General features: G+C 37.8%; 1 protein-coding gene across 1 annotated transcript in view; it reads left to right on the top strand.

Moving 5' to 3' along the window:
- The first annotated feature begins 4,772 nt into the window (after positions 1-4,772).
- Positions 4,773-12,481, top strand: part of LOC124140501 (titin-like) — a 461,816-nt gene continuing 454,107 nt past the window's right edge. The window contains exon 1 of the mRNA XM_048381766.1: positions 4,773-4,910. The gene's annotated coding sequence lies outside the window, so the exon portion shown is untranslated. The remainder of the gene's footprint in view (positions 4,911-12,481) is intronic.

The following is a 12,481-nucleotide window of genomic DNA, read 5'->3' as shown; positions in this document are numbered from 1 at the left end:
ATACACCAAACCAATTTTTTTTTACATATATTTTTGATTAAAATCCGGATTTTATCAAGGTTGTGTGTACATGTAGGCGATGAAGCAAAGCTAAGGGTGCATGTCGTACCCTCATAAACATATGAGGGGGCACGGGTGGCCCAGTCGTCTAAGGCGCCGCGATTCGCTGTGCCAGAAACCTATGATTGTGGGTTCGAATCCCGCTTCGTCCCGATTATGTTTCTAGGTTTGTCAGCACCATACCTGTGCTCGTGGGTTTCACCGAAGTGGTAAAGGTCTGAGACCTGCATCACTTCGGGCTTTCCTCCCACATTAAGCTGACACGCCGCGATATAACTGGAATACTGTTAAAAGCGGCGTTAAACCCAACTCACATAAACCACGGACCTATATAACCTTATACTTGGTTATACAAGTCCGTGCATAAACATATGAAACTCGGTGATCGCAGACTCGGACGTTCACTTCGCAGAGTTGTGTCCCTTAGCCTTTACATGATTCGATTGTCGTTGGCAAGAATGCTATACTCGCCTCGATTATGAACCTTTGAGAAGAAGGCAATATAAATTATTGCATTTACTGCTTATCGGTCATTTAATCCCATTAATCTCTGTTTAAACACCTACAATATTAATGCCTATGCATTCTTAAGTGAGAGCCATGTGCAGTCAGGCTCATCAACCGTAACGATGCTTGCTCATGTGAAGAAACTCATCATTAATTCATGCCAGCGTTCTTCTACAAGTACAAATAAACATAGGGGCAAAATAAAGTATACCGAGTTTGTGTTTTTACGTAACTGAAAATTGAAAGAAACCTTGTTCAATTAGATTATGTCTATTTAATCATCACTACTTTCTGCAACAACTTGCAAAAAGATTCCGGTGGCTGGGTAATTTTGTTTAAAAATATATTGGTTCAATGATGACTGAGATAAGAAATGTATTTGCAACATGACCCCTCCCATGTTTGAAATTTTGTAAATTTGCGCCGAAAATATATATTAATTTTTACAAAATAAGATATCTATATGTGTATTATGCGAAAACCTTTTTTTCATTTTGAAAAGTTTTAATTCAAATTATAGTTTTCCCGTTATTCATTTACTCATGTATATACGAGACATTTTTTCACAAAATTAAATGGTTAATCGACAGTAAAGACTTAGTATTTGATAGGGTGACATATCGGTGTTTTGAACCTTAAGTTTGCAGTGTTTCGTCGACTGTTTCAGCCTAGAAACGTTTTGATAACGTTTGTAATTTTAGGGTCAGATCCAGTTTTTAAGGGTATACTTTCTTTCTCCGGGAATTTATGTTGATAGTGAGTGGGTTCCCTAGACGCCAATTCTTAACTTATGGTCTGCACTTTTATCACGGATATAAATTGTTCAGCACGTGAACATGATCTCATTCGAAATATATGCTTTCTCGTCTGTCATTTTCTCAGCTGGGTTTACCCGGAAGCGTTTTCTCAATGTTTTTTTTGTGTTTTTATTATTTTGTTCACAAAGCAGAAACCGGTTTCCATAGATCTGCAAATATTCAGAAGAGTCTGAGTGAGTGATAATCTTGCAGCTCTTGAATAATCCCGTGACGCAAGTTAAAACTAACACCCTGGGGTACGTTAACTTGATGGCAAAGCCCCATGGATCATGTGACATTGGCTTGTTACGTCAAAGTGACGTGACTTAAACGGGTTTCTAGAATAGCTGCAGTTTCTTTGAATAACGGATCGACAATCTGATATTCTGAGTTGAGGCTGGGTGGGATTTTTTGCAAACAATTTATTTGTGACAGAAATACTGTAAAAAAATAAAATTCTAAAAGAACACCAAAAACAGTTGTTCGGCGTCTCCTTTTAGATAAAAGAAAGCAGTGATGGGTCTACAACAGAAATCCAAGCATATTGTTTAATGTTTGCAAAATCACTGTTTATATTAATCGTAGTTGAAAGCGTGACCTGCATTTTGGGTGTCAGAAATAAACACATATTTTATGTTTTATTTAATGCAGTAAATCTACCATACACGTTGTATTAACAAGTTTTGTCATCCTTGAAACTGGGTCATTACATGTACTTTTTTAAAATTTTATTCAACCCGCTATTAATATGTTGTTTTTTATGCCACATTTATTATCGTCCATGGTGACATGTATCACGTTTATGGAAATTCCTGTACAATGTGAAATACAGAAATATCATTTTCGGTGGACAAAACGTTGCCAGGTGAGTGATGGGTGTTGATGGGGATCCTTCTGCGCGCGAACACGAACTGGGATTATGTCATGGGTGTGAGTAATTTTCGACGCATAGCGACAACATTCGCCGCTACATTCCATGCATCCCCGTTATAATGCGTCGCATGGCATCTCCTATTGGTCTAGGCACGACACGCGAGTGCTAAACCCACTCAAATATCCGTGTCCTTTTATACATAATATTATGCTCATGTAATGGGGTTCTCAGAAATATGCAGAACGGCCACATATACTAAGACTTACTAGCGTAATTAGTCTTAAAAATCAAACCCAATCTTGATTAATTTTGTGTCATGGCTGAACTATCTTGATCAATTTCGTTGTGTATTATTGACATTGTCTCGAAATGAGTCGCACAAGAATTACTAAGGGTGATAAATTCAAGATTTCAAAAGAAATGATACAAGTATGTTGTTACCCAACGGTCGGCCCGTGAAGATCTGGGATAGAATTGGTCTTCAGCAACCCATGCTTGCCGTAAGAGGCGACTATGCCTGTCGTAAGAGGCGGCTAACGAGATCGGGTGGTCAGGCTTGCTGACTTGGTTGATGCATGTCATCGATCCCAATTGCGTGGATCGATGCTCATGATGTCAATCACTGGATTTTCTGGTCCAGACTCGATTACTCACAGACCGCCGTCATAGCTGGAATATTGCTGAGTGCGGCGTTAAACAACCAACAAACAAAATTACTCAACGATCGTCAGGGTAAAACTAACATCGTGCGTTGTAACAATAACTTAATTAATCTGGGTGCGGTTATGTTTTGACTGAACAAAATGCAGATATTCCAGAGCGAATAAATAACTGATTTTGCACTGACATGTACTTCCAAAAGAGGTTGAATTAAATCATTATTCGGTTATTACACAAATATAAATAGAGGGCACTATTTGTTTGTAATTCCGACCCTGCTTTAGATGCAGGTCTCAGTGAATCTAGTAGACATTGTGGAATTCAAAGAGAGGACAGAACACTACTTATGTCAACTATGTAGTTTCATCATATCGGTATAAATATCACTTCTTACTTGTTCGTCCATGTCATTGCAATATAAAAAAGACAATTCATAAGTGAATAATTTTGCAAGCATCCTCACTTGTATAAAATTGACTTACTAAAGTAGACTAAGAATACGGTCACAGTTAAAAGAAAATATGTTCATTTGTCATGCTATGATAACAGTTTTCGTGGTTATTGATGTGTATTCCATTGTATAAATGTACCCTGACCTACTTTGTGTACATGTACAATAAGCCAATGACCTCAGTACTAAGAAATAAAGACTGATTGATTGAAGTCCTACAGGAGTGAGTGAGTGAGTGAATGAATATGGTTTTACGCCGCTTTTAGAAATATTCCAGCAATATCACGGCGGGGGACACCAGAAATTGGCTTCACACATTGTACCCATGTCGGGAATCGAACCGGCCGGGTCTTCGGCGTGAAGATATCCCGGCGACGACAGCCTTTGTTTTTAACATTTTAGATTCGTATTCCCATTACCTATTGATATAGGTAGGTTATTCGGTAAATACATATTGCAGCATGACGAACCCCACTAGTAATTTTAACGATAAACATTCATATGAAATTTAACAGCGCTGAACATTCAATGAACATGTCTATGTTCTTTTAATTTCCTGTTATAATTAAGAGTGGTGGGGGTAGCCTTGTGGTTAAAGCGTTGGGTTGCGATGCCAAAGACCCACGTTCCATTCCCCACAATGGTACAACTTATCCCCGCCTCTGTATGGACTCCTCTTTAAATTATTTTGATAATACTCTTATATAATATATGCTGAAATTTAATCATCGAGATTACGCCACAGTGTCAGAATCAGGAAAAGGATTGTGATCAAATTGGTTGACAGCGGCATTCATTCAAGGCACACTTTTGACAAATTTACCGTCTTTGGTAGAATACTTTAATGGACCTATTAGACGACTAAAACCAAAATTGACGTTAAGTTTTACATAAAAAGGGAATACAATGGTTGTACCATGTGAGAATGATCTTTCTGTCGCTCGAAAATAGAAACAACGACAAAAACAGGCGAAATATTTGTCACGCCAAATTCCGTGTCTGCCATTTTTCAAAAGTGAACTGATACCTCGACTTCCACTGTTTTATTGTGTGAAAGACATAGCTGTGTGACTATGCGAAGGCGCGCGTTGTTTGCCCAGGTAGATAGACGCTCGTCGGGGGAGAATCCTTACCTGTGCTGTTGCGGTAACTCTTCCTCAAGTACCGCTATGTAGTCGGGCGACATGGCTCTTCCAACAGCTGTCAACCTCCCTCGGTAATACGACATCAATTAAATGTCGTCAACAAATTCTACACCTACAAAAATAACGCTGCAAAGATGTTCAATATGCATATGATGACGTTGGAAGCAATGTCCCATGTGTGATATACGTATACACGTGTAAATTGACAATGTAATTAATTGAACGACAGTCCCCATACCTGGGCGTTACTAAAAATAGCTCAGCCGGTGGCCCTAGATTGGAACTTCCTAGGTGATGTGATTGCAAGTGTAGGACATATTTCGTTGTGGATGTAACTTTGTGAGCGGACGGATGGATTAGTGAAACGTGTTTACAGGAGGGAACGCGCGGAGAAGGATATATATACACCTGAACAGGTAAATGCAATATTAACAGGTGTGAAATCGGGATAATTTTGGACAGTTGTCCTGCGTTGTTGAAAACGTTTGCGAGTTGAGGGTGGGTGGGGACCCGTCCCGCGCTCACATACCTGTCTGGATATCACACCTGGCTAAATGAACGCTTGAGGTAACTATATTTGACAGTTAAAACAGTTGGCGCTTTTAAAATATGACCTGTATCTCGTGTCAAAAGCGTCTCGACCTATTTTCAGAGGAGAACCATGTACATCGCCATATAAAGTTCACTCGACCGGAACGAGCATATACATGTCTGGACATCAAGGAGTGAAACCTCCCTTGTCTATTTCTTATACGCGCAGTTGAATATTATATAGATTCAACATGTCCATCATATTTCTGGTGTCTCGTCACAACCGTATAACGCTCATCTTCAAAACCCAAACAAACCGACTTCCGCTACCATGCAAATACCTGAAACTTTCCTGTCTGTTGAAAGTAAATATACGTGGGTGCTCACATAGAGACTAGCAGTATTCCTGTATGGTATCTTTGCAGAAGAATCCCTTTAACCCCCCTAGTAATGCAGTATTAATTTTCAATGGCAGCCTGTTTGAACATTGTGCTATACGTATAAAATCAATACTATTACTATAAATATTCAACCTGTTGTGAATAGAGTTCACATATTGCCATTTCACAGGTAATGAGCTTGGAATGCACTGTTATTCAGAGTATTCAAAAGTTGGATAAGATTAAGGCAATATTCGTATCACAGAAACCAGAACTCGTTATGACATTAATACTTTTCATTATAACAAATAACACTAAAAAGTATTTGACTTGCTCTGAACCCATGCGTTCATTTGCTTACAGCTGTTTTAGATTTCACTGTTGTGAGTACAGGGAACCCATTAGACAAATGTGTGCTGTTTAGATCTCACTATTTCAGCTTTAGGGCTACCTATTTGACAAATGTGTGCTGTTTAGATCTCACTATTTCAGCTTTAGGGCTACCTATTTGACAAATGTGTGCTGTTTAGATTTCACTATTTCAGCTTTAGGGCTACCTATTTGACAAATGTGTGCTTTTAAGATATCACTATTGCAGCTATAGGACTACCTATTTGACAAATGTGTGCTGTTAAGATATCACTATTGCAGCTATAGGACTACCTATTTGACAAATGTGTGCTGTTCAGATATCATTATTGCAGTTTTAAGACTGCCAATTTGACAAATGTGTGCTGTTTAGATATCACTATTTCAGCTTTAGGGCTACCTATTTGACAAATGTGGGCTGTTTAGATATCACTATTGCAGCTTTAGGGCTACCTATTTGACAAATGTGGGCTGTTTAGATATCACTATTGCAGATTTAGGGCTACCTATTTGACAAATGTGGGCTGTTTAGATTTCACTATTGCAGCTTTAGGGCTACCTTTTTGACAAATGTGTGCTGTTTAGATTTCACTATTGCAGCTTTAGGGCTACCTTTTTGACAAATGTGTGCTGTTTAGATTTCACAATTTCACATGGTACCTATCAGACAAACATGAGCAGTTGAGTTTACATAGCTCTTCTACATCATCTCCTGGCTCGAAATCATGAAATATTTAGAATCTACAACTACCTTTAACAATTTCAATATAAGATAAGATGCCTCATCAGTCTTTTAAATGTTAGAGAGGACCAAACAATACCCTCATAGTTTATATGCCTATCATATTCATGTTATTTATGTAAATGTTGCAAAAGTAAAAATAAATTACATATTGCTGATGGAACCTAAACCCTCTCAAAAGTAAAATAAAAACCAAAAACGCTGTGTTTAGTCTAAAAATATTTTGGGGATGATTTTTATTATTATAATTGAAAACAATACAAGCAAATAATCAATATGCTGGGGCCTAAGTTGTATATTTTTCTTGGCCTTCTTCTTAATATCAAATAAATTGCCATATCCCATTAATCACATAGCTTGCCAGTATTCGCCAACTATGCAGTTAGTGAGTAATGACTTGGTATTCAGGAAGCACTGGGTCATAATCAATTATATATCAAGCTTGAATTACTCCAAAATCAAAAGCAAACATCAGTGTGAATTGCTCACATACTTAATTGCTTTACGTGAAATACCTGTATACCAGGGCGGTTCACTCATTGATCAAAAGCAATCAATCACAAATGCAGTTCATCAATAAACATCGCAACACCTGACCTCACAGCTATCCATTGTGTAGTTGTTAATTGCATAACATGATTGACAAGTATGCAGGGGTAAGTAGTGTGATGTGTCAGAATAATGTGTTATGTAACCAGACCACAAGGATACAGTGTTCACATGGGTCATTATAACATGGAGTCTGCAGGTCAAGGGAACAGTTAGCAGGATAAACTATCCGAAATCAGATTGTGGCAAACATACCAATAGTAAGAAATATGAGCAGTTTGGGCCATAATCAATTAATTATTACAAAGTAGACACAATTTATGGATAGAAACATTTAACAATCTTTGAAAAAATATAACCAAAACAAATTCAAAAGTAAAATTGGCTTATTGTAGCTTATTAAATTTGTCAATGATTTTGTGATTCAATTGTTTAACCCAAGGACGAAATGAAACTGAAGAATAATTGCACCTGGCAAAAAATGTGAAAGTCATAGGCATCCTGTATCAAGATGTGCTACATATATTGGCTAATGTTTTTCTCTGTGTAATGTGATCAGGGAGACCAGTGGTGTAGATATACACAGTATCCCAGCCAACACACTGACAGCAGTGTCTGGGCTCTGTAGCATGTTAATATCATGTCTATTTCGACACTGTCCATCAGCCTGACACACACAAGCACCTGTTGTTAATTGACAATCTTAACATGTTTATGTAAACAGTGAGGCATTGATGTTCTGCAAGCATGTTACATGATGTCATTTCTGTCGTGAATATTCCAGCAGCACTAAAGAGACACACATGTTCAAGGGTTGTTGTAATTTTATCTTCGATCATGTCTATCTTTAATGTATTGCTACTATCAACATGGTAGATTTATGACTGACTACGCCTTTGACTACCGTGTATGCATGAGGCAAATAGTGAAAGATTATGATGCAGATTACAGTAGGAAAACTTATAAGTTCGTACTCAAAATGTACGGGTCATGGGTGGACCAGTTGTCTGAGGTGCATCCCTAAGAAGTACCAGGGTTCAAATCCCAGATTTGCCTTGATTATGTTTCTTGGTTTTTCAGCACCATACCTATAAGTATAAGTGAGTTAGTTAGGTTTTATGCTGCTTCTAACAATATTCCAGCAATATCATGGTGGGAGACACGAGAAATGGGCTTGTACCCAAGTTGGGAATCGAACCAGGGTCTTTGGGGTGACGTTAACCACTAGGCTACCCCACTGCCCCATTTCACCAATGTGATAAACACTGAAGATCCACATCACTTCAGGTTTTCCTCCCACACCCAGCTGATATTCCCTGATAACTGAAATACGTTTCACTCACTCTTGCAATTTTTCCTATTCTGGAATGGGTTAAATAATTATTATTTTTGTTATTCTGGATCCATTGACTAAAGTTTCATAAATGTCAAATAAATCAAAATTTTCAGAATAGTCTTCAATGTCTTTTCTTCTTTTCAAATCTCTTAACATACATACCAGATATTTGATATATACTACTCAAAAGAAGTTAAGGAACTCATTTTTTTCAAATGGTGATAGTTAATCTGTTACGGGCATGACAGACTAACTGTAGTCATATGAAATAGTTGGGTGTTCTTTAACTTCTTTTGAGTAGTATATGAATGGAAACAATGCCTTGACTTTCATTCAAACACTCCAAGCTGTATTGCAGTTTCTTCATCATATCCTGGACATTTCCCACCACGCCAGCCCAGATACTGATAACGTGTGTGAACGCACACCCAACCAACAGTTATATGTGGGAGGTGGTATGGCGTGTTCACTGACTATGGGATTACTGTATTGGTTGTGTATGTGAGTAAGTAAATATATTGCAAGTGGTTCCCTGACATTTGATTGGCTACCTAAGCAATTATCTTTGGCAATTATGCACCAAGTTCCATAAACCAAAAATACCATTAGACCTTGCCGACTAACAGACTACTGTTTCTTGGTAATTGAAAGGGTGTGGCTTTTGTTGCATTACTGTGTTGAACAATGTTGCTCATTTTGCAATGTTTTTTTTGTGTTAATTATTAAATAAGCAGTCTGTGAGGTTATAATTGTTGACATATTTATTTATAAGAATTGACTTCAATATCTGTTTGCATTTATAAAGGTATAAACATAAAAAAATGGCGTGCACACTTTGCTTTATCCACTACGCAGATTTGCACAGGTTTCACGTTTACAGTCTATAAACGGAACAAATATTGAAGTCAAATCATAAATATGTAACTAAAGTGTCCTTGAACATGACGTCTGATGTCATGAAGAGAACAGAACTGTTGGTGTTTAGGTTGTGTTTTCATCACCATTTTATGTTCAAAGTTTTCAAAACATGTGCATGTAAATAGATAATAATTCTATATTCATTGCAGCAGCAATAACACTTACCAGACAATGCTACAATAGACCCCTGCCGGCTTACATTACAACAATTGTACATGTCATGGTTAGAAAGGTAAATGATAAACCACTTGACTTAAAGAAACTGATTTGCAGACATACACCTTCTGATTTACATTTTTATAATTTGTTCTGATTTGTGTTTGTCATGGCCTGTAGAACAGTGACATATTGTTTGTTAGTTTTTAATTTGATGTGAGTGCGTCATGACACAGACACATTTTTGATATTGGGATTACATGGAACACTTGCAATGCATTCATACAGGAAAGTTTCTTTTAAAGTACAGTAAAATTACTTTTATAAATTCACTGTCACTTATAGTAGGACTGCCTGCCCCTGTGGTTTTATTTTTTTGGTTTAACGCCACACGCAGCAATATTCCAGTTATATGAAGGTGGTCTGTAAATATTTGTGTCTGGACTAGACAATCCAGTGATTAACATCATGAGCATCGATCTAAGCAAATGGGATACGGTGTCATGCATCAACCAAGTCGGCAAGCCTGACCACCCGGTCCCATTAGTCGCCCATTACGACAAGCATAGTCGCCTTTTACGGCAAGCATGGGTTGCTGAAGACCTATTCTACCCCGGATCTTCACGGTTGGATCTTGTGGTTGAGTGTTTGCCCGGAGAGTGGAAGGTTAGGGGTTCGATCCCTGGCTGCATCATAACAAAGGACATTAAAAGGTGGTACTTCTTTTTACCCTTCCTGGTGCTCGGCATTAAGGGCTAATCCAAGGACTGGTTGGCTCGGAGTCACCATACTGTGTCTTAGTGGACTATTCATGTTAAACTGCGGCATGGTATCCTCATGGGCTAGCACTTTAAAATCTGGATTAGTCCTGACTTGAAAAGCAGCCACGCACACACATGCCAGAGTGAGTGAGTGAGTAAATATTTAACGGCGGATTGGCAGTATCGTAGCCATATAGTGACAATACACATGCTTGATGTTGCTATATAAGTGTTATAATCTTGTACGCGAGGTTAAACCCCATTTCACCGCACCTCACCTTGTTGATAGTAAGTGAATTTGTTACTTATGATTTGTTATGTAATTCAGATTCAAGAAAAGACAATTCAAATATTATTTCACTGTTGATATTTTCAACAGTGCACAGGTGTGAGCTTTCTCAATTTCCTGTTGATAATTTAAACAGCTACAAACACCGATTGTTAATTGACAGCAACCACTTGTGATTGAAAGTGATGATGTCACTTGTTTAAAAACAGAACATATTCTAAAGTGTAATATTTTCATAATGTTCTAGAAACACGGTTTAGCTATTGCGTGATAATTGGTTTTCTTTTTAACGACAAGAATTTCATTGATGAGAGTTGTTATGGAAATGCCACAGACATGATAGACAAGAATGTATGGTATGGGTGAAATGGCAAACATTCTCCAGGTTCTTCTTTAGTTTCTTTCAAGAAATACTTTCTAAAGGTTATGTGTTTGTTCTGAGTTTTGAACAAGTTTGAGCAGCTAGTTTTTAAAGGTGACAAGCTAGAAACGTGATGTGGTCAAAGTTCACCTGTTTAGCATAAGCTGGTTTAGCAATGTTTACATTTAGTGAATTTTCTGTTTTTGACCTTGACACTTATTTCAGTGTCATCATTCTCATAAGAAATCTTTCAAGTATTTAAATATTATATGGATGAATAAAAGTAAATATTTCTTGGTTCAGTCATTTTTATTGCTAATGAAAAAAACATTTTTCAAAGTTCACAATGTCATGTCAAATGTAGCAATGTATTAAAAAGCTGAGTCAGTATGTTCCCAGTTGTGTTTGTGGGTATTCTTTGGGATGGGATGGGGGTGGGGATGTGGGATGCACATGGGGTGGGGTGGGGTCATGTTCCTCCCTCATTACATCATTATTTTGATATGGGCAATGGGGTAGCCTAGTGGTTAAAGCATTCGCTCATCATGCCGAAGACCTAGTTTCCATTTCCCACAAGGGCACAATATGTGAAGCCCAATTCTGGTGTCCCCTCCACTGTGATTGTGCTGGAATATTGCTAAAAGTTCTCATTCTTTCAATAAAAAAATATTAAAAGTCCCTTTTTCATGCAGCCTGAACAGTAGTGATTTAAGCCAGACTAACTTGCTCTTGGTCATTATGTATGACAAGAAGCAGGAAACAAAATAACAAAAATATATATACCCGTAAATGGTATCAGGTTGATTTGAGATAAAAAGTTTTAACAAATTTGAAACAAAGCTTTAATAGAAGCATATGTTCAATCCACACAATGAAACAAATTTGATTTTTAAAAAGAATGCTTCCATATCATAACCACATTTAAACTTTGTTTCAAGGTTTATGTAAATGATCATGATGATAAATATTTTATGTTAAATGCCAATTTTCGGAAGTGGAATTTTAGAAAGCAACAAGATAACAATGTGTTGAAACAATGAGGAGATCGCCATTACTCCTCCTGCCTACATTCCTGGAGCATTGGGTTTCAGTAGCAGCGTGTCACTACGACATGTTGACACTCACCTGTGACCATGCAGCTAGCTTCATGTCCATTGCTGAAATAGCATGTCAACTGATCTGCCACATAGGCAATACACCAGTTATCCTACTTTTCAGTTTCTTCATACATCAGAAAGTCTCTGCCCACTAGCTTTCTGACCTGTGAAGATCCGGGGTAGAATAGGTCTTCAGCAACCCATGCTTGCCATAAAAGGCGACTATGCTTGTTGTAAGAGGCGACTCACGGGATCGGGTGGTCAGGCTTGCTGACTTGGTTGATGCATGTCATCGTATCCCAATTGCGTGGATTGATGCTCATGATGTCACTCACTGGATTGTCTGGTCCAAACTCAATTATTTACACACCACCTTCATATAGCTTGAATTCTGACTGCTGTGTAAATCAACAAACAAACAAAACCACAAGCTTCCTTCTTTAAGATGGTTCATTGCTGTCATTCATGTCTGTGATAGATCATTAAGTGGAAATATAT

Source organism: Haliotis rufescens, unplaced genomic scaffold, assembly GCF_023055435.1.
Source record: "Haliotis rufescens isolate VD_foot unplaced genomic scaffold, xgHalRufe1.0.p SCAF_4, whole genome shotgun sequence".
In the NCBI taxonomy this organism is placed as follows: domain Eukaryota; kingdom Metazoa; phylum Mollusca; class Gastropoda; order Lepetellida; family Haliotidae; genus Haliotis; species Haliotis rufescens.
This window is presented reverse-complemented; position numbering and strand designations above follow the sequence as displayed.